Raw genomic sequence first — 26,272 nt, forward strand, 5'->3', positions numbered from 1 at the left:
GGGAGGAGGGAAAAAAAGAAGAGCTGATTTGGAAAAGATAAAAGAATCTTTTTTTTATAGGCCTAGCTAAAATGTCAACACAGCCGCATCATCCAAATTCAAATCAAGTGCTTTTCTTCAGATAAGGACTAAACCCCCCAACATTTTGATTGTGTAACACTATATTTTATTACATGGTCCAACTTCACCTTTGCCAGAATCCAAGTGGGATAACATATGTTCTGTGAGAAAGACACACACACACACACACACACACACACGGAATACGCACATATCCTCCAGTCCTAGCACTGAGTTCCTTTTGTCCTCATTTCGACCAAATGATTCATGTGGCACACATAATATGACAGATGTAGTTTTAAAAATTCAGCTTTACTGCGAGTGTCTTTTTGACTGAAACTTCTTTCAATTTCTGGTATCTCTTGTGAGCATATGGAGTTTAGATGGCAGTGAATTCCCTTTCACTAACTCAAATCCTTTTCTGCACCTGGGCACAATTTTGGATAAGGAGGTGAAGAAAAGAAAAAAAAGTGACAGGCTTAAAATATAGCATTATATGATGAGTAAGGCATACTTTTACCTTTTTGTGAAAAGACACCTTTAGTATTATGGTTTTATTATAGTTTTGTTTTTTAAAGTGACATTGTGGAGAATTCTGGGTATGGGTTTTTGGTTATTTCTTTTCTTGAATAATAAAGGAAAAGAAACTTGCTTAGACTCTGATAATCTAGTTAAAGCAATTATGATCTTAATTATTTTTTACTTCAGATTCTAGAATGAGTTGAAATTTCGGACTTCATTACTAATAACAGCAAATATTTAATGTTTACTATGTATCAGCGAAGTGCTATCCTTAGCTCTTTATTATGTAGTAACACATTTAATCCTTACAAAAATCCTGAGTTAGACATTTGCGGTTATTTCTATTTTATAGAAGAGTAAATTGAGGCACAGAGTGGTTAAGTAATTTCTCTAAGGTCACAGAGCTCATAGTAGTGGAATCAGCATTTGAACAGAAAACTCTGGCTCAAGAATTCATACTCTTGACAATATTGAAACTGTTAGTCTAATAAGTTAAAGCTGTAAAGTACAGATATTTGACAGTAGCAAATATCCAGGAGTGTTGACTTCATTAATGTAAATTATTTCATTCTGTTCTTTCTTTCTTAACCTGCAAACGGGATCATGTTATTCTGCAACTTAAAAGCAAAGTATTCTATAGTGTGTATATATATTATACAGTATATATAGTATAGATATACCACACATAATATATCTGTACACATAATACATATATATATACATATATCATAATTTATTTAACCATTCTAATTTTTATTCATTAATTTGATTATTTTTCCTAATCCAAACAATAAGGTAATAGACATGTTTATAGTTCTATCTCCATGTGTTACTAATGAATGTCTGTATCAAAGATTTTCAGAAGTGTGGGTGTCTTTTTGACTGAAACTTCTTTCATTTTCTGGTATCTCTTGTGAATATATGGAGTTTAGATGGCAGTGAATTCCTTTTTACTAACTCAAATCCTTATCTCAAGGTGTGTGTGTATTTTTTTATTAGGTGAATTAAAAAAAAAAATCTAGGTTCCAAAAATATTGGCCTATAGGTTTACACTTATTTATAATGATTTCTATAGTTACTGTTTTTTCCCCCACTTCTATTAAGTTATAATTTATATACACTAAAATTCACTTGTTGAAATGTACTAAGATATACTATTCACTTGCTAAAAGTTCAATGAGCTTTGATGCATGCACATAGTTGTACAGTCACCACCACTGTCAAGATATAGAAAATTTCAAGGCCAAAACAACATGATTTATACGAATTTACTTGTAATCACTTCTTATTGAACTGACATACTGGGTTGAGCCTATAAACCACTCTCTGGCATATTCTCTCTAGCCTCATCTAGCTTCTTTCAAACTAAGCCTCAGAAGAGCAGTGTGGATATATTACTTTACTTCCCACTTTCCTTTTTTTTTTTTAAAAAAAAATATATAATTTATTGATTTTTTACAGAGAGGAAGGGAGAGGGAGAGAGAGTTAGAAACGTCGATGAGAGAGAAACATCGACCAGCTGCCTCTTGCACACCCCCTACTGGGGATGTGCCCGCAACCAATGTACATGCCCTTGACTGGAATCGAACCTGGGACCTTTCAGTCCGCAGACCGACGCTCTATCCACTGAGCCAAACTGGTTGGCCCCACTTTCCTTTGACTGCTATCATTTATTGGAATATGTTGTGGGATTTATTTATTTATTTATTTATTTATTTATTTATTTATTGCCTCCACCCCTTTACTGAAACTGCCCTAACCTAGAAAGGACCTTCCAACTGGTAAATCTAATAAACACAGAGCCCTCTCCAGCAGATCTTCGAGCCAGCCAGGTGTTGGTGATAAGGGAGCACTCTCTAGAGTCCTGGTAGAGCCTCCATCTTAGGCAGGTATATGCCTTGGCAAGGGGGTGGGAGTGGGGTTAAGGGGAGGTACTTGGATCTTAAGGCGAGGGAGGGCCTTCTCAGGATCCTGCCTCTCTTCCAGTGAAGGTTCTTTAATGATTTGGGTTCAGGACATTTCCCTGCTTTATTTTATGTTCCCTTTTTCTAGCTTTCATGGGTATTCACATATGTCCTGAAGTGACATGTGGTTTCCCTCGCTGACTTGAAGCCTTTTTTTTTTCTTTTCTTTTTTTTTTTTTTTCTATAGAAGAGAAAGAATGGAAGGATCGGGGCAACTTTGAGACTTTTCCACAACAGCTTCTGTTTCCTTCCTCTTAGACCTGCACACAAGAGGCTTTTTCAGGTTTCTTGCTTTGTTGCCAATCTTTCTAGCACTTGGTTAGCTCCATGGGGAAGAGCCTACCGATGAGCTGATCTTGTCCCTGGGTCCGTGGCTCCCATGGGACCCACACTCCCTTGCTAGCGTTACTGAACTGAAGAAAGTTCTCCCGTGTGATGTGCAGCAGAGACAAAGACTGCATCCTGAGTTTTGCAGTGAAAAACATTAGAGCAGTTTATTGGCAGGGCACCATGTCAGGAGAGGGGGAAACTACTGCTTAAAACCCAAACTCCCCAGTGGTTTTTAATCAAGGAGACTGAGGGCTAGGAGTTAGGGTCTGAGGGTGAAGCTGATTGGTTAGCTCTTGTACAAGCTTCAGTGGTTTTCTCTAGTCTGATTAATTCAGTTCTGACATCATTTTGTCTGGTTCCTTCATTACTGTGGTGGTCTAATCATGCCGAGGAACCAAGATTCTGCAAATTATTTCGTGATTGTGTACCATTGATGTTCTCTTTAAAACAAATCTTGTGGCTTTTGTTATTGTTTAAGCCAGTGGTTGGCAAACTCATTAGTCAATAGAGCCAAATATCAATAGTACAACAATTGAAATTTCTTTTGAAAGACAAATTTTTAAACTTAAACCTCTTCTAACGCCACTTCTTCAAAATAGACTTGCCCAGGCTGTGGTACTTTGTGAAAGAGCCACACTCAAGGGGCCAAAGAGCCGCATGTGGCTCATGAGACACAGTTTGCCAACCATAGATAAGCTATCATTGGTTTATACTAAACTAGCTGCATTTTTCTGACATCTCAAGCGATGTGTACTTTTAAATATTTCTCTGGATCTTGACTTAGAGGCAGGCCTTTGGGATATGACTAATATGCTTTTTAAATCTTTGATTATAAGTTACATGATAATAAAAGCAATTGAAACATCTAGTTAAAGCCTATACCTATATCTCTAGATTCTATGGTCTAAAATCTAAACATGTTTACTGTTAACTGTTGGTTCTGGGGCACAATTAAGTTGGTTGGAATGAGTTTGTTTTTTTTCAGGCTTGATTTTATTATTTATTTATTTATTTATTTGTATTTTTTTAATTACTTTATTGATTAAAGTATTACATATTTGTCATCATCCCTCCATTCCCATACCAAACCCCTCCCCAAGCATGCTCCACCCCCCTGTTGTCCATGACCACTGGTTTGGCTCATACGCATGTACACAAATCTTCAGGAATGTTTTAAAAGCTTTTATGGGACATATTAAGAGCCCTACAACTGAAGTAATATCCTTCTAAACACTATTCAATATTGATTCTTATATTTGGAAGCCTTTGCACTCTGGCTGATTGGGACACATATTTTTCCCAATCCCTTGTTAACATTAGACCTTTCTGTACTTATTCTCTTTCTTCTGAATACTTCCTTTTTTGTCCTCTGCTACTTTTCTCCCATGTATGTGAAAATCAAGAGAAACCCTCTGCAGAATTTTAGAACTATCTCGATGCAGTTCCTTTCTCTGAAGTCCACTCCTCCCTACATATTCGAGCCATCTTGGCCTTCCTGAAACTTCCAGCTCTCACTCTTCTACTCAGCCAGATCTCTGGGCTTTGATTGGATCTCTTTTTGCTCTGGAAAGTTTCTGTGGGTGATTATTTTGGACAACTGTAGGTCTCACTTCACTTATTATTTTTCTTCAGGGGTCACTGTTTTGAGCTGTTATAAATTGTCTGAAATTGTTGTCTTATGTATTTTTCTACTTGTGTAGCTGTTTAAGATGTAAGGGCAAATCCAGTCCCTGTTAGTACATCATGAAAGCACTCGCCATAGTGAGAGTCTCTCAGAGTCTCCTCCATGTTATACTGCAACTATTGTAGAACCTTGGTTTAATTCAAACATCTGCCTTCTCTACTTCTATTTCTGACAAGCTTGTGGTCTGCTAGAGCAGTGGTCGGCAAACTGCGGCTCGAGAGCCGCTGTGGTTTGTCGCTCTGTTGACTAATGAGTTTGCTGACCACTGCGTAAGGCATTACCCTTAACTCAGAAGTTTTGACTTCAGATTAAAGACATTAGTACATTTAGTACATTATTAATAAAAGGACAACATGGTCTCTGTCAGCTACCTTCAGGAGGCTATTGATTAACACTCCCTATTCGTTAATGCAGACCTCAGCCAAGTGTTCTCCTTTACTCAGAATCCTCTAGTGAGTTCCTCTTCTCTTCTCTTCTGCAGAATGAAAGCCAAAAACCTAAAAATGGCTTAGCCCACCAGTCTCTCATTTCCGATTACTTCGCCCTCCTTAATTTCATCTTAGCTTCACTAGCCTCTTTAGATTTCTTGCATAAGAAACACATTTAGGGTATTTGGCTCTGTGGTTCTCTCAAGCTGGAATCCTTTTCCCCAGATAGTTTCCTCACTTATTTTAGATACCTCCTCAAAATTTATCTTGGTAGGCCTTCAATGACAACTTTGTATAAAAACAGCAATACTCCTAACCAGCCCCTATACTCCTGGTAATTTACTGGTATTTTACTTTATAATTCATAATATCACCAATATAGGAATAATGTTTGTTTCTCCCTACCAGACTGCAAGCTCTGTGAAGGCAAGGATATTTGTATTTTTGGTTCACTGCTGTAGCAAAGACCCCTTGAACAGTAACTGCCATGGAGATAGTATTCAAAAAAAATATTTCTTGAATAACGGCTTTGTCTTCCTCTTCCAACTACATTCCATTGTTTCCCAAAAACAAACACATGTGTGGTGAGTCCTCATGTTGTTTCTCTGGTCAGCTACAAGCTCTGCTGGAACGATCTTCACAAGGGATTCATGTTTTCAGCCCTGTTTGTGAGCCTATATTCACTATTGGTTGCCTCCCACAAGCCCATCCCTGGGGGTTGAACCCCTATGAACCTCCTAGTTCATAGGTTAATGCTCAATCACTGAGCCACCTTGGCCGAGTCATTTATATTTCTTGTTCTATGAATTTCCTCTTTATGACTTTTTTTCCTCCCAGTTTTATGATAAGATGATTTACTTTTTAGTACATGATTAAATTGTGCAACATTTCATGTACAGATGGTCCCCAACCTACCATGTTTCCACTTATGATTTTTTTTTCTTTACTATGGTATAAAAGCAATACTCATAAACCTTCAAATTTTGAATTTTGATCTTTTCCCAGGCTTGCAAAATGCAGTACAATATTCTTGTAATGCTGGGCAGTGCCAGAGAGCTGCTCTTCCTAAGCATCCATGCAATCACGAGGGTAAACAACCAATACTCTACAGTGCACTGTGTTTTCAGCATTTTTGGATATTGTGTTTTTGCATTCCATCATGTCTACAAAATGCTCATCTCTGTCTCCTGCTTTGGTGAGAAGAGGAAGACAATTACTCATGAAACTCAATATAACTGCCCAAATGTGTGCTAATGTAAGTGTTCTGAGCATGTTTAGGCTAGGCTAAGCTATGATGTGTGCTAGACTAAGCTATGATGTTTGGTAGGTTAGGTGTATTAAATGCATTTTGACTTAGGATATTTTCAATATACAATGGGTTTATCTAGACTAACCTCATAAGTTAAATAGCATTTGTGAATAGAATTAAACCTGCTATTCAAATCATTTGTACATTTACTTATTTGTTGATTTTTTGACCTACTGAGTTCTGGAAAAGTGGTTTTTTTTTAAATACATATTTTTTATTGTTGATAGTATTACAGATATCTTCCATTTCCCTCCCCTACTTCTCCCTCCTTTCTGCTCCTACTCACTGGAAAAGTGTTTTAATGTGTTCCACTACCAACAGGGCTTTGTTTAATTGTGTTTATATTTTAACACCTTTTGCTGTATGCATTAAAATGCAATGTCATTGGATATACAAAGGTTAATGACTTTTGTATGTTTTTTTTTTAATGAATTTTAACCCATTGGATGAGTAATTTATACTTAGTGTTAAACATTTTTGTTCCAAAATGTGATATATCCTGTAGTTTGTCATCAGATGTCAAAGTTTGTTAAAGTTTTGGCTTAAATAAGTATTTTTCTTTATTTTTGCTTTTTTTCTATAATTTTCTTTGTTATCATGGAGGGGAGTTCTGTAAAATGTTTTTTCTTCTTTCTTGGGTTTCTGTTTTCCATTTTCAACATCCTACTAACTAGTTCTTTCTAATTATTCTACTAAAGTTAATTTTAACCAGATAATTATAGTAAATAAATCAAAGCAAATCAACAAATAACTCCTCTCTTCAATGTCTTACTTACATTTGAACTTTTAGTCCTCACTTTATACTTTTTGGTGTTTTATAAGTTACAAAAAAGATAGTCTTTTATAACCACCAGTTTTTCACACTCACCTTTTTTTCTGTACTTCTAAAATCTAAGCTCCTTTCTCACCTCATTTGATCAGGCAAATGTCACCAATTGTACCCAAATTATCATACCCAGGTCTTATGTTATGTGGTCTCTTCTACATGTAAAATTATTTTACTCTTTTATGGAAATACTTTATCCTTTGATTTTTACAACATATTCACTTCCTTTGTCATTTTGTCTCCTCTGTATGCCCATTATCCACACAAATTTATCTGTATAGCTTCAACTTCTACCCATGTGTGGCTCATCCTGCAATCCGTATATTTAAGGCAAGTTTCTCTCCTGAATTCCAGAACATAGAATGATCAATAGTCTATGTGGACAGACCAAAAGAATCTAAGAAAATCATGCCAAACTAACTCAATTGTCTTCCCTCTGCTTTATTTGCTTTAGATTTCTAAATAATGCCTGAAAGCCTTTGCTTTATCTGTTGAATTTTAGATTGCTTTTCTTCCCCTAGATCAGTGGTCAGCAAACTCACTAGTCAACAGAGCCAAACATCAACAGTACAACAATTGAAATTTCTTTTGAGAGCCAAATTTTTAAAATTTAAACTATATAGGTAGGTACATCGTAATTAACTTAATTAGGATACTCCTAAGCTGGCCTTTACTAAAAACTCAGGGGCCAAAGAGCCACATGTGGCTTGTGAGCCACAGTTTTCCTGACCATTGCCCTAGAAATCAATAATATGCAAATGACAAGCAGTTGTGAAGATCCTTAAGAAGGTCATACCTCTAGGTTAGGATTCATTTCTGGATGTCTTACCCAAATGATGAATGTGGAAACAAGATAAAATGTGGAGAACTAATATTTTGGATAATAAGTCTTGCAGGCAGAGACAAAGTATTATTTGCCTTTTGAAACTAGCACAGAACTTAGAAGAGCATATTAAGTAACAAATATTATTAAGTAACAAGTATATGATTATTAAATTAATTTGAACTTACTTTTGATTGAGCTTTACTTGTAGCTTCAGACTTGGTTTTAGAGTAGAAGAAAGAAACCACCATTTGTCATGGACAATCATAATGTTAAACCACAGAAAAAAATTTTCTATAAAATTTTTATGCCAAATCCATTGACTGTAGGCCAAAATGTTGAAATCTAAAAAAAGTCAAAATTTCCATTAATTTATGTAATTTTACTTGTCAAAGAATCAAATTTATTGGCACATTGAACTTGTAGATATGTTAAGTTTTTTATTTGGCATGCAAAAATATGTCATGTTTTTGACCCTACTGTTTCTGCTTCCTCTTTAAACACTGTGGATTCTTTTATTGAATGCCCTAAAAGGTTCTGCCAGTTTTAAACCCAGGAGGCTGGTACCCCATCTGTTTAACTGGAAACCATCTAATCCAAACAGACACTTCTCTTCTTAGGAGGTATTTCCAATGCTCTGTGAAACCAAAACTTTCCATTCTGTGATGCATATATATCTCTCGATCTGACAATGTGTTGAACACATTGAGGTAAATGCTCAGATGTCCTTGCCACCATGGAGTTTGGCTAAATTCTGGCCAAGCCCCAACAATAGAATTAGAGAAATGAGCAAGTCACCCACAAACAAAGAGGCTATCTGGGATTCTAATTTGATCCAAATCCACAATATCACTCAGATCTTGCTGTAAAACTAATGGAAATCTTATAAGTTTAAATCAGATACAACTTAGCCTATAATATGAGAATAACCTAGACTTGTCCCAGAACTGTAGGATTTTAAATGTGCTACTCAAGAATGAACCTGCAGAAGGATAAGAGAGCTGGGTTGATTTTTCAGAATTAGTTACACTGAATATATTCTTCCTTCCTAGGAACTTCTACTTTAAGATTAAGGATATTTAGTTATTTACTAATATTTACACAGACAACAAAATATTATCTCCTCTTAACAGAGACGAGGACTATTGCATCTATAGTAGATTACCTCTGGTGTCTGATATTGCTTCATTATTTTTAGACTAAATATTACATGCCAAAATACACTGTGGCTACTTGCTGGTTCCTTTGGAAATCTGCTACTACTAAATACAGTTCCTTGATCTGTGATTTGTTACTGGAGGGAGTTGAGAATATGTTTAGTCATTATTAGTTTCATAAAAATATGACTTTTTATTTTTGCTGTCGAAACATACTTCCTTCCTGTTCATTTTTATTGCTCAGGAGCATTACATTAATCTTCCTCTTTGCTAGAGAATAGCTTGTTTATGTAAATAAATAAGAGCCAAAACAATTTTTAACCCTTTCTTCCCTTATTTATATTAATACATTTTGTCTCCTCTCTATTCTTCTATATTCCTCATCCTATGCAATTCTATCATTTTTGGTGTCTTAATGCTTGTTTCAGCCAATACTTAATTGAGTGCTTTTCTTAAGTATTGTCACCTTAAAAGTTATTTTTTAAATGCCTTGATTTTTACTTTTGTTCTCCAGATCTCCTTTTCTGTGGCATGTTTATTATTTCTCTACAGTCTTCACTTTTTACACCACTGAATGGTATACATTATATTCTATAGAGACTAAGTAGGTCAGTTTTTACTTCTAAAAATACGTATTTTATTTTAGAATTTGAATTGACATTGGTTAATAAAATTACGTTTCAAGTGTCCAATTCTATGTAATACATCCTCTGTGTGTTGTATTGTGTGCTCATAACCCCAAAGTCAAGTCCCTGTTAGTCACCATTTATTCTCCCTTTACCTCATCTACCTTCCACCACCCCTCTGGTCATCACCATACTGTTGTCTCTATGAGTTTGGTGGGGTTTTTTTTGGATATGCCAATTATGAAGCTAATTAGATTCTGCTCTGGTGTTTTCTGAAGTTGGCCATAGGGTATGTTGCCTCTGAGGCCTCTTGGGAGGGACTCTGGTGCCAGCCATTGCCTATGACTGGCCTGGGCAACCTGTTTGGAGCTACAAAGTAATCCACACGTTGTGGCTGTCCCTGCTGCGCCTGGCTGTGCACAGGGAGGACCAAGGTGTGCATCAAGGCCAGCTTTTACCAACATAGGTCTCAGGGGAAGATCAGCAAAAGCCTTAAGGCACCCAAGGCCTGCCTCCACCTGCCGGCTGCCTGTTAGTTGCAATCAATGAAAGAGCCTCCGGCAGTACTCAAGTTGCAGAAAGTAGGATTTTAGCGAGTCACCAGGCAAGGGTGAGTGGTGTTCAACAGGTTGATAGAGGTTTAAACTCAGTGCCAGGGTTGGGTCTGAGATTACTCAGCAAATGACCCAGGATATATTGCTTGGCTGACCTCTAGGTGCTCACAGACCTTTGGGGGGGGGGGGGGGGCTCAGGGAGTCATCGGTGTGGATGTCAGCTGAGTTCAGCAGTTCCAAATAGACTGAGATTTGGCCACATGAAGGGAGGGCTCTGCATTACTTGGGCAGGCAAGTAAACAATGGCCCCTGTCCTAGGGCCACACAACTCTGTCTGTCCCAGATTCTGCTAGAAGCTGGAGCTCAGCAAGAGCAGCCTAAGAGTTGGAAGGGTAGTGGATTTCTAGTGTAGAAAGGTTCAGGTCAGGCTTGGAAGAAGTAAAAATGAATGGTCCAGGCCCAGAGCCATACAACTAAATTCAGTTTCTTAATTTATGATTTGTTTCTAGAGGGAGATGAGAATAAGTATTTAGTTATTACTAGTATGTGCAGGGGCTACTAGAAGTTGGGAGTGTGGGGCCACTGGGACCTCAAAGGGTGGGGCTAGTGGGTCTCTCATGAGGGTGAGGCACCAGTCAGGTTAATGGGAAAGTGGGGAAATAGCCCTCACCCCAAAGCCGTACCACTCAGTCACTGACATCTCCTGAATCTGCCCAGATCTCTACACTCCAGACCTGGCAGCTGACTCCCCCTCATGGCTTGATCCCTGTAGGGTGGGGTGATAGGGAACCCAAAAGGAGGAGGGGGCTACTGCATTCCCCCAGGCTTATGCCATAAAGAGGGGAGTGTTCCACCCAAGAAAGATGGTTTCTGCATTGTGGGAGGGCTATCAGGACTAAGAATAAAGGTCCTGGTAGCTGTCCCTTCTAGCTTTCTCCCCAGAACTACAAACCCTAATCTCTTCTCACATGACTCTAGTCTTTTCTGACCTCTCTCTGCCAGAGCACAGAGTGAATGCAAACAAGATTTTGTGTGCTAGCCCTTTAAGAAGGTTCCAGTGTCTCTATCAGACTATCACCTCTCCTTGGCAGAGATTGGAATCCCTGAGGATTTTTACAGCCAAATATTATGCGGGCACCTCTTCCCAGCTCTGGTGCTCTGGTTTTGGGAACCCCTCATGGGTTTGATATTCCACATCCTTAGGTGGAACTTTCATAGCTGAGATCTTCCATTGGAGTAGGACTAGTCCTTACCATGTATCTGTCCTATCAGTCTTAATGTGGCTTCTTCTATAAATCCTTGGTTATAAGATTTCTGATCAATTGGTCTTCAGTTGGTTATTCAGGTTGATTGTTCTATATTTTAGCTGCAATTTGGTCCTGGGAGGAGATAAATGTAACATCCACCTACTCTGCCACCATATTGGTCCCCCTCTGGTAAACAAAACAAAACAAAAAAGCATTTATTTTAATAAATTAGACTCCAGATGTGTGGCTTTCCAGCTCTTACATTTCTTTGATCCCAATGTGATCTGAATGTCACATTACTTTAGATGTCTTCCCTTACCATCTGGAATTTGCAAATTTGTAAAAGAGATCAGGAGGATGTATGAAGACCAAGGTGAAGAGAAGTACCACATTCACTAAGACATAAGCACTTGAGTATTTCTGAATAGAGATGTAACATGTAAAGTAAAATGGAGCAATTTATGTAGACCTTCCCTCCCAAACTCCACTGCTAGAAGGTTGCTACCTTATCGTATAGGTTTTCTAACATTTGGCTGTGTGCCTAAAAATCCAAGCTGCTCTAGTTTTTGTCTTTTTTGTTTTATCCAACTCTCATGGCACCATCAATTTTTTAAATATAGCTTTTAACCAACTATGTCAGCTTTATTCAGTGATGAAGTTCAATTTTTTTAGGTGACAACCTATATAATAAAGAAATTGGAAATAATTAAACATGCATATTCTCTCTCTCTCTCTCTCTCTCTCTCTCTCTCTCTCACACACACACACACACACACACACACACACACAGCTACAAAAATCAAGGATTCACCTTTTTCAAGAATGGAGAACCTACATTTGCCCAACATTTTTATGTATTAAGCACAAAATGATAAATATAACAAATGGTAGAGGCATTGTTTATGTGTCTGAATCCAATTTTTTTTTAATTAAAAAATTCAGGATGGCTTATAATCTTTCATCTTATTCATTTATATAGAAAAACTATAAATAAAATGAACAGCATAAAAACAAGAATCTTGTCAGGCAAGATACCCCACATTTTTTTAGTTTAATAAAACTACTAAATATAATTGAATACTGAAATTGAGTAAATGAATATAACATAGTTCTTGAAGCACAGAAAGCAGTCAATAAATATCTATTTTTTTCTATTATTGTGCTTAATATGAAACCTAAATGTTTTTAAATCCAAAAAGTTTAGATTCTTCATTTGGTTATTCATTACTTAAAAGACTAATCTTTTTCCCCCCCTCTTTTTGCTAAGGTGTTTAAAAATCCTAGTTATAGGAAAAGAAATTAAGACTTACTAAATTTAATGCCTACTTATTCTACTCAAATAGAATTATGTGGGTGTACAAGTTTTGAAAGTTTTAAAACTGCATAATATGACTAGAAGCAGCTGACATATTGAATAACTCTGTATTTCAGAGTTTTGGATGACATTGTAACTCACAAGAAAAGATGCAGAGGTGAATAATCTAATTTTGTGAATCCCTAAATCCCACATCTTAAATTACCCCTTCTGCACTTAAAACATTTTCATTATATTAAAAATGGCCTTATATGACCCCTTCAATTTTCTGGACCCTTTTACATGCTTTCATAGAACCCAGTATCATTTTCAGAGCACTTGTCACATTTCTCAATTAAGTATTGATATAATTATTAGATTACTATCTGATTTCCCCATCTGACTACAAACACATGGCAAAGACCAAATCTGTTATGTAACTGTTGATCTCCAAGTTTAATACAATACGTGACATCTAATAGGTTTCCTACCAATACTTACTGAATGACTGAACTTTATAGGACATTTCTTATACCAGGCCCTATACCTCAATGGCTAATGGCTGATTATAAAAACTAATAATTGCTAGGGTAATTAATAACCAAGTTAAGATTTTCTTTTTTCAAATTTCACTCACTTCAATCATTAATCATTTAATAGTTCATTCAACAATTTTTTTTTTTTTTGAATGGTCGTGATGCAGCAGATACTATTTTAGGAGCTGTTAATAGTCAACAAACAAAAAATCAGATGTCTGTTTTTGAAGGATTTACATTCTGTGGACAGTAAGTTTTGTAGGTTGATGCCTTTAAACACTCAGATGTAGCAAGATCTTATCATAAGATCTAAACATCTTTTAGTCACTTCCGTTTTAATGGGGTTCGTTGCCCAAAATAACTATTTACATCTTCCTAACTGTCCACATCCAACACCAACACCTGCTTCTGAGATCTCCTCTTCACCCCTTCCAGTTAGACCAGGCCCAAGGAAGAAGCCCCCAACACTTTATGAGCCATCTGAGGACTCCTGGTTTGGCAAACAACTCTACGGTACAAAGATTTTTTCTGCAGATTTGTTTAGTACTCTTTACAACTTGATTTCTGTTTTGTTTACTCTGTGGTACCTTCATTCCGTACCTCAGGCTACTGGCAGGAATAAGCATCACTTAAAAAGTAATTTAGGAAGCAAGTATACTTCCCCTAGAGTGGAAATAAAAGGAAAAGTTGTGGTAAATAGCTAATGTAAGCAAAAGGTGCCTTGGGGGAACCCTAAGAGTCACTTCTTTCAAACCAGCAATAACTTCTGGTGCTATTGGTCCTGAGGCAGCAGCCGTCAACATTGTTTAAAAAAGCTCCCTGATGGTGTTCTCATTAATTAACTGCACTGTTTGTTGATTCTAGATTGATTCCGTTTGTTCTCTCGAGAGTGTTTTTGGAAACTCGGTAATGCCTTGATGCAGAATTTCATCTTCAGGCCCTAAATTCCCAGGATGGTGGTTTACTGGGACATATAGAAGATGAAGTAAAAAAAGAGAATTTGTTAGATAAAAATGATAATCAAAATATTTTAAATTCAGATGTAATTTTTTTGAAGATTTTCCCCACAGAGAGAAAAAAAAAATTACCTGAAGCAAAGTTTGACTGACAGGCGGGTTTAACAAACACAAGACAAATTGCATGCAAAGCAGATAGGGAAGTAGTTTTTGCTAATTACTTGAGAAAGCATTTTAATTAAGCTGTTTGCCAATTAATGCCTCATTTTTAACATTCCATAAATATTTAAACATGTTTCATAAACTTCTTCTTTTATGGGAACATTTGCAAATGTTATTATGAAGTATCTTTGGGAATCTCATAAGAAAAAACTCTACAATTTAGAGGATTCTACTAGCCAATTTCATAAGTAAATAAGTAAATTGTTGTCTTTATCTTAGTTGGTATTATACTTTAAAATGCTCTGTCTGCATAAACTTTTCTTCTATGTTCTACAACAAAGAGTGAATAAATACAAGCTACATATTATTTTGATCTTCCCTAAAAATTGAAAATAACACAAGGCATAGAAGATAGTATGTTTAATTTAAATCTTTTAGACAAAAACAAGAAAATAATTTTGGATGATTTAAAGAAATTTAAAAATATCACTTGTTAATGTTTTTATCATCATAAACTTACAAATCTTACAAAATGCTACCTACCAACCAAAATTAAAAAAAAAAAAACTAATACGCACAAGGCAAAATAGGAAGGTTTATGTAGTAGTAATATAAGCTATTATAAACATAACCAAATATACCTCAGAAGTTTGGCTTCTTTCTTTCCCTGCTTAATTTTCCATTGGGACCATCATGCTTATGCATGTTGCCTACTTTGCATGGTTTTCCTGAAGCTAAGGGATGAGAAGAGAGCACGTTTAGAATTTAGCCAGAGGACTAAGGACACTCAGTCCTTCTTCATAAGCACATGGCACCTTTTCATCTAACTGAAACATTGGTCATGTAATAAATCACCGAAAGGAAAGGTCTGACCTACCTGAAAGGCTGGCTGCCAACACATTTGCAGGCCGGCCTGCATGGCAATGCATTAGGCAGAAGCCCGGGAGAGCTCCCACCACACTGGAAATCAGGGGTGAGAGAAAGGGGCTTCCATGGGGTTTTCTCATTGTGAAGCATGTGACCTTCAGAGGCAGTGGGAGTAAGCAGGACTGGTTAAGGCAGATGAGTGAGGGAGTTATGGGGCACCTACTGGGAAACTTGCATTTGTGTGAGCTCCCAAGTGGCCCATGGCCAGGGCCTCCAGCCCACCTGCAACCCCCCCACACCTTCCCCATAGAGCAATGTCCCAGCAAATTTTTGGTCTGTCTCAAATTGGGGAGTTGAACAATAACAAAAAGACCATGTATTGTAGTATAGAAACTCGACTATGAAATTATAGTAACTTAACTTGGTTCAGTTAGTTATGTGACCATGCAAGTCTTTCTGTTGCTGTCCAGATGAAATCTAAAAGTGAAGATACATGTGACTGCAGTCTCATGGAGAAGGTTACCATGCACAGGTCAAGCTTATCATTTGTTGCCCCTTGAGATGTGAGTGGGAATCACATAATGGGGGCCCCGAAAGGGTTGTGCGCTTTCTCAGAATTTCTAGTTACTTTCTTGGTGGTGAAGGAGTAGGAGTGTTATGTGGATAATAACACTCTGCATTCATCTTAAATAAATTAAATGATGTTTTCTTCTACTTTCAGTTTGCTTAATGTCTAGATTCTAAAGATTTCTGTCATCCTGGACATACAGTTTAACTAGAATTTAATAAGAAATCAAATTTCAAATTGTCTTGAATTTGGAGAGAAATAAGAAAGAAAGAAGAAAAGCTCACATAAAGAGCATTTTTACATTCAAATAGCACATGGGGGTTTGGCTCAGTAGATAGGGCATCGGCCTGCAGTCTGAAGAGTTCTGGGTTCAATTCTGGTCTAGCGCACATGCCCAAGTTGTGGGCTCGGTCCCCAGGAGGGGGCATGCAGGAGGCAGACAACCAATGATTCTCAACATATCTCTCTCTCTCTCTCTCTCTCTCTCTCTCTCTCTCTCTCTCTCTCTCTCTCTCTCTCTCTCCCCTTTCCTCCCTGAAATAAAAAATATATTAAAAAAAATAAAAAGAAGGAAAACACATGGGAAGAAATGCTAAAAATGATACGGGTGATATTGCTGCTTCTAGCTCTGAGGGAGTTACTGGAACTGGACTTGCCTTCCTTCTGTCAAGTATTAAAAACTGGAAATATATGGGACTGTTTTCAGACATTGCACAACAGCCGTGCAGAACTGGGATCCCTGGGAATGGCCGCCCTGGCTCTCTTCCTGGAGGCACTTTCCTGACCAGCTTGTAGGGCAGGGGTGCCAGAGAGCACACTGGCTGAGGCAGAGAGCAGAGGCTGGAGTGGGGGAGGGTTTGGCCGCTGGAATGTGTGCAGCAGAGAACCAGAAGGGACAAGGCCACAGAGAAAGAACTCCGGAGATCCACGGGGTCCTGCATTTGGCTGTCGAACACTAATCTGGGCAAACCTCTGCTGGATGGGCGAATTTGGACAGGGGCTGCAGAGGAACGATCTCCAGATCTCCCAGAGGGCTCCGAGAAGCTGGAGGACAGAACAGCCTGGTGGAGCATCAGGCCTTGCAGAGAGACATTTAGATGCAGAATAATCTAAAACGCAGGAAAGCAGTGGGCTTCTAAAGTAACCAGACACAGTGAGAGAGTTTCATCTTCCTTTGTGACCAATTAGTAGAATCTGAATACTTTGAAATTTCCATTAGGATTGTTTCCTTCTAACTCTGAATTATTTAGGCTTGCTTTAGTTTCCAAATGCATGGATTTGGAAGGAAGAACATATTTCCATTGTTGACTAGAGTGGAATGAAGGAGATAAGACAAGGACTGCTGGCTTACTGTTTTTTCAACTTTCCATGATCCTCTGGTAAAAAATGTATTTGGTTGGAGGGTGGGTGAGTTGTGTGTGTGGGTTACTGGAGAAGAAAGGGAGAATCTGTAATACTTTCACCAAGAAAGATAAATTAAAAAAAAAAAAAGATTTGTATGACGCAGTCATCTTTATCATATATTTGAGGGGATCTCCCATGCAATGTATTATAATGACTGTCATTCCCTGTGATCTGGGGTCTACACCCATAGGATGAAATTTGACAAATAGCTGGAAGATGCTCATTTAGAAACACCTCTGCACCTGAGATTTCAAATTTTTAGATATTTCTCCCCAAATTCCCCTCTCGCTTTCTTTAATGTGCAAATACACCTAATTAGGATCCATGATTCAGCCGTCCCATTACTCTTGGGCAGTAAAAGAGAAAAAAAACAAACACAGGTTAAACATATACTATTATACTATAACACCAGCATGGTACTATTATATGTCATCCTTTTTAATCACTAATAATTATGCCATTAATCACAAATGCCCCCCTTTAAAAAAATGGCATTAAGCTTTAGAGAAGCAAAAGTAACCCAGCCAAGGTCATCTAGATAATAAATAAATAAATAAATAAATAAATAAAAGAATTTCAGATTTGAATCCAGGCCTCACCACTGTACTATTGGAATTGTAATGTTGTGACTGTTTACTTTCCATCTACTGAAAAGCTTAACCTAATGCAGTGGGCCATTAACAATATTTGTCCTTAAGATTTTTACTGATCTGAACTGAAGGTTTATTTAAGAGCATGTGTGCTTTTGGGAGGACAGGCCTAACCGGAAGAGCAGATAGGAGGTATAACAAAGGGCAACAGAGGTTTGTTCTCTGTTACACCCACCTTTAGATTCTAAAGAAGCAGAGATTCAAGCTGTGGGAGGCTGGCATGGAGAGGACTATAGCTGGAATGCAAGGTCATCATGTGGGACCAGGCACTCTCTCTCTGCCTTTGTGATATGCTCATAAGGATTCAAACATGCGAGTTGTTGTTTTTTAAAAAGTGATGCGTTTTAAACTCCTGTCCCAGCATAGAATTCTGCACAAAACAGTACAGAGTTGAGCAAGTCACCAATGTTTCTGAGGCTCAGTTTCCTCACAGGCCATGGGAAAGTGCTAGCCCTTCCTTACAGCACCTACCTCTCAAGTTTGTGAGGGAGAAAAAGACAATGAACACAGAGAGCATGCCGGTAAAGTAGGTGTGGGAGGCAGAATAATGGCTCCTCTAAGGTGTCCCCATCCTAATCCACAGAACCTGTGACTGTGTTACCCTACTCAGCCAAGGGAACTCTGCAGAAGGGATTAAGCTAAGGATTCTTGGATGGGGAGGTTGTCCAGGTGAGCTCAATGTAATCACAGGTGTCCTACGGGAAAGAGGGAGGCAAGGGCCAGCGTGAGAGAGCAGTGTTGGATTGCTGGCTCTGAAGATGGAAGAAGGGGCCACAAGCCAAAGAATGCAGGTGTCCTCTAGAAACTGGAAGAGGCAGGGAGTGAATTCTGCCCTAGAGCCTCCAGAAGGAATGCAATTCTGGTGGCACCTCCACTTAGGGCCTGTAAGACTCATTTCATGCTCTGACCTATAGAACTGTATGGTCACAAGTTCATAGGGTTGTAAGCCACTCCATTTGTGATCCATTTTTACAGCAGGAGCAGGAATAGGAATGCGGACGAGGCTGAGTTAACAGAAAGGCGAAAGTTAAGTCGTTCAGAGAAAGTTTGATGTTTGCTGCTTGTGTTTCGGGAGGGGCTCCAGAATACGTTAATTTGCATGGCTGCCTTAGAGCCCTGCCTGCCAGCAGCCAGGCAGCTGCCGGTGATTTCCTTCCGCTATTTATTGGCTGGAAGCTACCGAAAAGACTCAATTCAGGCAGTTTCACTGAAAGTGAGTCGCCCACAGCACCGCCTCTGCTTTGACACACACAGGCCCGTTAGAACTCGCCTCCCATAAATTTCCTGTGCTGAGCCAGCAGTGGCCGCCAAATGCCCAACAGCCAATCACAACAAATGATTCCGTGAATTTACGGCCTTTGGAATACACGTGTAAGTGTATAGTCATAGGAACGTGTTTGGAGTTGTTATTAGCAGGAATATGCTTCCGGAGTAAGCTCAGTGACATCTTTCAGCCTACATTAGAAATCAGTAATAATATCTGCCTTCTTTAAATGAATAATAAAAAAAGTTTAAAAACAAAACAAAACACAACTTGATTTTGCAGGTAGTTTTAGATGTTCAGAGCAGTCTGGCTAGCATGAAGAGGTTGAAAACATCGATTTCTAAGCTTACTAAGGACTTCAGATCACTTTTGGATCTGAAGCAGAAGTAGAAATGCTGGCCACACACCGCCTGTGACTCTAGTGGTGAAAAGGGGTGAAACGGAAGAATTAGAGACCAGATGGTTCAAGCATTGTCAATGATACACGCATGATCCTGAGAGCAAGTGCGCTGGGTATCTGAGGCATCATTTCCTCACTGCTTTCTTTCCACGGATTTGTGAAAAGTCACTGTCGTGAATCATTTCCTCACTGCTTTCTTTCCTCATCAGCTACCCTCCCAGGAACTTCCCAAATCAAATGCTAGTGACAGGGAAGAGACAGGGAGCATCTTCTCAACATTTAGTGAGGAAAAGGAAACTCTGCCATCTTTTCAAAAGAAATGTGGAATGACTCGTGGGCTTGGTAATGACTCAAAAGGCGCTGGATTTCTATAGAAATCAGCTTTGGCAGTTAACCATTGGCCCCACATTGTCAAACAGCTTACCAGATTGAACGTGATGAACTCCTTAGCCAAGGGAGAAAAAACCCAATCAGTTATTTAGCTCTCTTTACACATGACTGACTGTTCCTTCTCGAGCTGCAGATAGCATGGTGCAGGGCGACAGTTTTAGGGAAAGAGCTGCTAAGTAGTTAATCTACTCTTACTCCTAAGAAATGCTCCACTGATTTCTGAAAATGCCACCAAAACTTGGTACAGAAGTTTGCCTGGAGGATCCTGGAATTCTAAAACCTGGAATTAGGCAAAGCAATAGGTACTTTACTAATGAGACATCGTCATATTTCATCTCAGAGAAATTTTTCAAGGGAGGGGGAATTCAATGTAGTGAATCCACTGAGAAGAATACATACAGAAATGATCTCCTGGCACATCTTTTTTTTTTTTTTTTTTTCTGGGCCGTTATACGCTGTGTTACCATTGCCCGTATCGAGTCACTTCTGAAAGAATTTCTTGCATTATGGCATTTTTTGTCGTCCCCGTAATGTCAACAAACAAGGCAGATTAATGCTTCCAGTCCTGAGCTGTCTTGCTCTCTGCTTATTAGAATTGTAGTCAGATCTTCATTAAAATGAATGACATCCGATTCCATAAGGCAGTCACAACAGAGGCACCTTCTTGCTCTGGTGTCACCCTGCAGATGACAACGTAAGCCATTATGAATGACACTCCGCAATTCCTTGCTTCCTGTCTCAAATTGTAGTTAATCTTTCATCCAAACTGTACACATGTGCAGCTTTAAGTGGCCTATCACAGCGAGTACCCGGTAATGCTGCAAGCACATGGAGACTGACAGAAGGTAAATTGCTTGTCAGGAGGTCTGTATTTCAATTCACAGCATATTCCAGACACGTCGTGGTGAAAGCACGCCACAACAGCTGCTTTCATTGCTAACTATTTTTGATGTAAATGTCAATAAAGCTCCAGGCCCTTTCATATTTTTGGCCGGGAGTGTCCATCTTTCCCTATGCAGGCTGGCAGGTGGAGCTCCATTTATCTGCTCTTAGGAACATGTCCTATAATAATGATGGCCTCTGGAGGCCGTTTAGAGTGATTGAGAGCAGTGATTGGGACAATAGGCTGCTGAATTTCATTGCCGGAGTGGGTTGACAGGTGACTGCTTTTATGCCCTCTCATCTGGTGGGGAAGGAAATAAAACACACACGCTCATCCAGTCCACAGGCAATCACCTCCAAGTTGAAGATCTACACCTATAGTTTATTCCAATAATTGCGGGGGGAAAAACCAAAAATTAAGAGCCACGATTATTAAGCAATTTCAAATTCCCCAGCAGGTCCAGGGCTTTTAAGGAGACAGCAGTGGCATTTATTTTCTGTAAGATTCTATGGATAGGAGAATTAAACAAACAGTTCTGAATGGGATATGTATGCCTTTGAAGATCTTCCTCCTTGCAAATGTCCCTTTTGGGAGACCAGCTGTTCATGCTGTATAACTAACTCCCTCTTTTAACTAATGCTCGGAGGAAGACGACTGAAGCTTGACCTTTAGCAGCTGATAGCCAGTGGTTATATTAAAAAGCAATTCAAGGACGCTGCTTTCGAACACATTTGCATTCAAATATGTCAGTATGTTACAGCAGTGAGTCTAGAGCATAACAACATAGAGTCAAACCTCATTCTCTTTTATTCGCTATGTTTATTGAGCATCTGCTATAGGCAAGATATTATATTTTATACTAGGGATAGGCATATAAAGTAAAATTAGACAAACACTCATAGGAAAGTAGCAAGAATAATCCAAAGTGAGAGAAACTTTAGTGTAACTTTATTTCTAGTTTTATAGCCTTTGTGTTTTGTGTGTTACTTATAGTGTGCATAATATATTACTGAAATATCACAGATAAAATTTATAATAAATATTGGGAACATGCTCTCTTTTTTCCTACTGATATGAGAATGTAACTTAAAAATTTGAATGTAATTATGCTCAAGAAAGGAGCATATTTCCAAGGCTGGAGCTAGAATAATCTGTTCTCAATCCAGTTTCTACCACTTACTACCCTACCACCAAAGGAGGGTTAAATAACTTTGACTTAACTTTTATTAGCTTCAATTTCTTCATATGACATGTGGTGTGCATCAGATATTTTTTTATTTTAATTTTTATATTTTTAATTGATTTCAGAGAGGAAGGATGAGGAAGAGAGAGACAGAAACATCAATGATGAGAGAAAATCATTGGCTGCTTCCTTTACGCCCCACACTGGGGACTGAGCCAGCAACCTGGGCATGTGACCTGACCAGGAATCAAACCATGACCTCCTGGTACCTAGGTCGACGCACAAACACTGAGCCATGCCGCTGGGCTACATCAGACATTTTATTTGTATTACTTGATCCTATCCTTTCAAAAGCTCTTGGAGTTGGGTGTGTTTATTATCCCATCTTACTGAGGGGAACATAACCTGCTGCCAGGACTGGAACCTGTGAAGACCGCTTATCTACATTTTAAATTTCTACTCTAAATGATCTTTAGTATGGTAAAGATAATACCTCACAGCACTTCCGTATTCCTGACATTTAGTAATGTTAGGATTGAATCCCTCACCTATGAGAAGGGTCAAAAAAGCTTCTGAACATCAGGAAGGGTGGCAACTAATTCTTACCTCTGACATCTGGGTGCGTTTCACAGTAGGGCTTGAAGATGATGTGTATGAGTTAGGTGAAGATGATGTGTACGAGAGTGGCGGAGCATGGGGACAGAGGGGAAAGCATGCATGGGCTGCTCAGGGTCAGGGGGTCATCTGTGTCCCTGCTCAGGGGCATGTTGCTTCCTGGTGGGAGTCCACATTGAGATCTGAAGAGAGATCAACACAGGCTTCCATCTCTCCGCAGTTTACCAGCCAGGAGATTTATTCACTGCTCATTGTCCTTGGGGAGGAAATTATCTCAGAGCATGTGATGCGAATTAATTGGAAAAAAATATTGGGAAGCAATCGAGGAACTCAACAGTGCCATACAAATGGAAGGTGGTCTATTTGTGCACTTAATCTCTCTGATCAGTGGTAAACTCCTGAAGGTCACAGTCAGGTCAGTCTTAGTGTTACATCCGCATGGTGGCCTGTGCCGAGTCCGGTATCTAGTTGGTACTAAGTAAGTATGTGCTGAGTGAACCAATGTCATATTAGATAATGCTATGCAGCCTTCTTTCCACATATGGAAAAAGGCATGTACAGTTTGTATAAGGACATAATGTGAGCTGCAACAAATCGCATGCATTGTGATTAAATATGAGGTGAGGATTCTAATAGATTTTTCCTTATGCTACTATTCCCCCAAAGCATGTCTTCCCCCTATAGTATCATGGGAGTTTTGTGATCCTGTTCCCAAACAGCATCGGAGGGATGCAAAGCATCATGTGAAAATGCCACCCCACATACACACACCAGCACCACCAACCCCCCTTTTCCCCCCCTCCCCCCACCCCCGACCTCAGGGAGCCAACTGTGAGAAGCAATCCCAAAGACCTCATCTGGCTCCTGGCAGACTCCCAGCAGCTGCACAAGCAGCTGTGCAGTTGAGGCACCTTCAGAGGTCTGGGTATCTGGGTGCATTTGGTTTTTTATTTGATAAAAACTGTGGTAATGGCTAGATGAGTTTGGGAGAGAGGGAAGGCTGGGAGGAGGTAGGTAAAAGGGGGAATGGGGGGACAACTTTAATAGTATCAACAATCAATCAATCGTCAGTAAATAAATAATTACCAGACTGGTTTAAAATAACAACAAAATCTAGCTATATACCACTTAGGAGAGAAACAATTTTCAAAAAGGAAAAAGACTATCTGAACACTAATTAACAGAGAAAGACTTATCAGGTAAATACTAGCAAAAAGAGTAAGGCAGTGTATTGCCTCCTAACAACTAGGTTGTGTATTTTTCATGGCCTTATTTTTACATTTTTATTACTTATGTGTGTGTGCATCCAAAATCATGTAGAGTACTACATGTGTGTTTAAAATTTGCATATATGGTAGTACATTATATCATTCTAATTCTTAACTGTTTTTGTCTTCACACTCCATTAAGTTTTTTTTAGATACAACTATGTTAACACAGGTAGCTCCGGCTGTATATATTTTAACTGCTGTATAGTCTTCTATTTTATAAATACATTATTTAAATTTTTCTTATTCCTCTGCTGATGGGCATTTATATTGTATTCATCTATATGTTTCTGGACTCTTTTGTTTATTGATCATTTTATCTATTCATGTACCAATATCAAACTACTTTACTTTCTGTAGCTTTATAGTATACTTTAATATATTTCACGTCTGAGGGGTGGGTAAGAGGAGGTAGAAGATGACATGGGGGAGGAAGGGGATGGAGGAAGCGGATGGAGATCTTGTCCCAATTCTTTTTATAAAGATACTAGTCCCATTGGATTAAGATCTAACCTAGTGAAATCTCAATCATCTACAAAGACTATTTCCAAAGAAATCACATTCATAAACACTAAAAGTTAGGACTTCAACATCCTTTAGGGGAAAAAATTTCAATTCATAACATCAGTAGATGGTAGTCACAACATCTCAGAATTTTTTGAAAGAGTGTTATTTCCCTACTAAGGTATATAAATTTACAGTACTTTCTGTTTCCTAGTTATGCTGTAGGCATTAGTTGTGGTTGGTCTTATTTGATTTATGAAGGATGTGTAGAGAAATCCAAATGTGAGTACCCACAGTTATCTTACGGGAATGGGGAATCTATATTGTAATATATAACAAGATGAATATAAAGATTCTAAACTTCTTCTAAACTTATCTGAATCAGGTAACATTGATTCATTGTATTCAATAAATTAAAAATTTGTTTTCATTTGAATTGTAGGAGCTATGATAAATTATAAAGCGTTTATTCAGTAGTCAGATTCAAGTCAACACAGATGACTCCAGTAGCCCAATTAAACACATTCCTAGCTTATTGTATAATTGGTTTCTGGCTTTTTCTACATTCAGAAACCCGTGTATTATTATGAATTATTCAGTTTTCCTATCCATTCAGATATAACAGTATAGTCACCAGAGTAAGCCATGAGAGATGATTTCACAATGACTGGGGATTTAATAACTTAAAAATACAAATAGCATCACTTCTCATAGTGCTCTTGGCGGTCCCGGTTCTATCTCTTGCTTCAACCGTGTTTGGAAGGAAAAGACCCAGGGACACCCCTTCTTCCAGCCTCTGACCACCCTCCAGCAACTTATCCAGTCACCACCTTTGGAAACACCTCTGAGACCAGCCAACACACCTTTTTTTTTACCCTACCTTAACGCCTTATTGCCGAACAACCATGAGCTCCCAAATTTGTCAGCCTTATTCCACCGAGGTGGAGGCTACCATCAGCCGCCTGGCCTGCCTGCATCTGCAGGCCTCTCACACCTACCTCTCTCTCTGGGCTTCCATTTCGACGCCGGAGATGTGGCTCTGGAGGGCGTGAGCAAGTTGGTCAAGAAGAAGCAAAAGGGTGCTGAGCGTCTCTTAAAGATGCAAAACCAGTGCGGTGGCTGCTGGACTCAGGACATGCTGAAGCCTCCCCGAGATGAATGGCAAAACTCAGGATTCCATGGAAGAGGCCACAGCCTTGAAGAGGAACCTGAACCAGGCCCTTTGGGAGCTGCAGGCCATGGGTTCTGCCCACTCACACCCTCCTCTCTCTGACTTCCTGGAGAACCACTTCCGGGGTGAGGAGGTGAAACTCATCCAGAAGATGGGCTACACCTGACTCATCTCTGCCTGCTGGCCGGCCCCCAGGCTGGGCTGGGGAATATCGCTTCCAAAGGCTCACCCTCAAGCACGACGAGGAGCCTTGGGGCCCTGAGGCCTTTGAGGGGCTCCTCTGCACCCCCTGGTGTCTGGCTTTTGCCTGGGCCTCTCCCTGAAACCACTAGCCATTCTTGAACCACCTTGAAGCCCCCTCCCATGCATTGGACCAAATGGAAACAATAAAGCTTTTTTTTTTTTTTTTTTAATCAAAAAGTAAAATAAAATAAAAAATAAAATAACATCACTTCTAGGTTACCCCTCAGCTTACTCTGAACTGGATGATGGACTAAGTTGCTGGGCCATCGGTGGAGATAGTATCCGTTTTCCTCGTGGCTCTTTTTGGTGCCTGGATCAGATTTTCTCTTGGACCAACAGACTCTAACACCTCTTCTGGAATCGATTCCAACCGATGATGAGCTA

The 26,272-nt window shown here is 39.0% G+C and overlaps 1 long non-coding RNA gene across 1 annotated transcript; it reads right to left on the reverse strand.

Moving 5' to 3' along the window:
• Positions 1 to 3,181: 3,181 nt before the first annotated feature.
• Positions 3,182 to 25,474, reverse strand: LOC123652342. Its single transcript, XR_006741612.1, has 3 exons — positions 25,338 to 25,474; positions 6,651 to 6,656; positions 3,182 to 3,191 (listed from the first exon to the last, which is right to left on the reverse strand). It is a non-coding gene; the product is annotated as an uncharacterized LOC123652342 (long non-coding RNA).
• Positions 25,475 to 26,272: the final 798 nt, after the last annotated feature.

Source organism: Pipistrellus kuhlii, unplaced genomic scaffold (assembly GCF_014108245.1).
Source record: "Pipistrellus kuhlii isolate mPipKuh1 unplaced genomic scaffold, mPipKuh1.p scaffold_m20_p_14, whole genome shotgun sequence".
NCBI lineage: Eukaryota > Metazoa > Chordata > Mammalia > Chiroptera > Vespertilionidae > Pipistrellus > Pipistrellus kuhlii.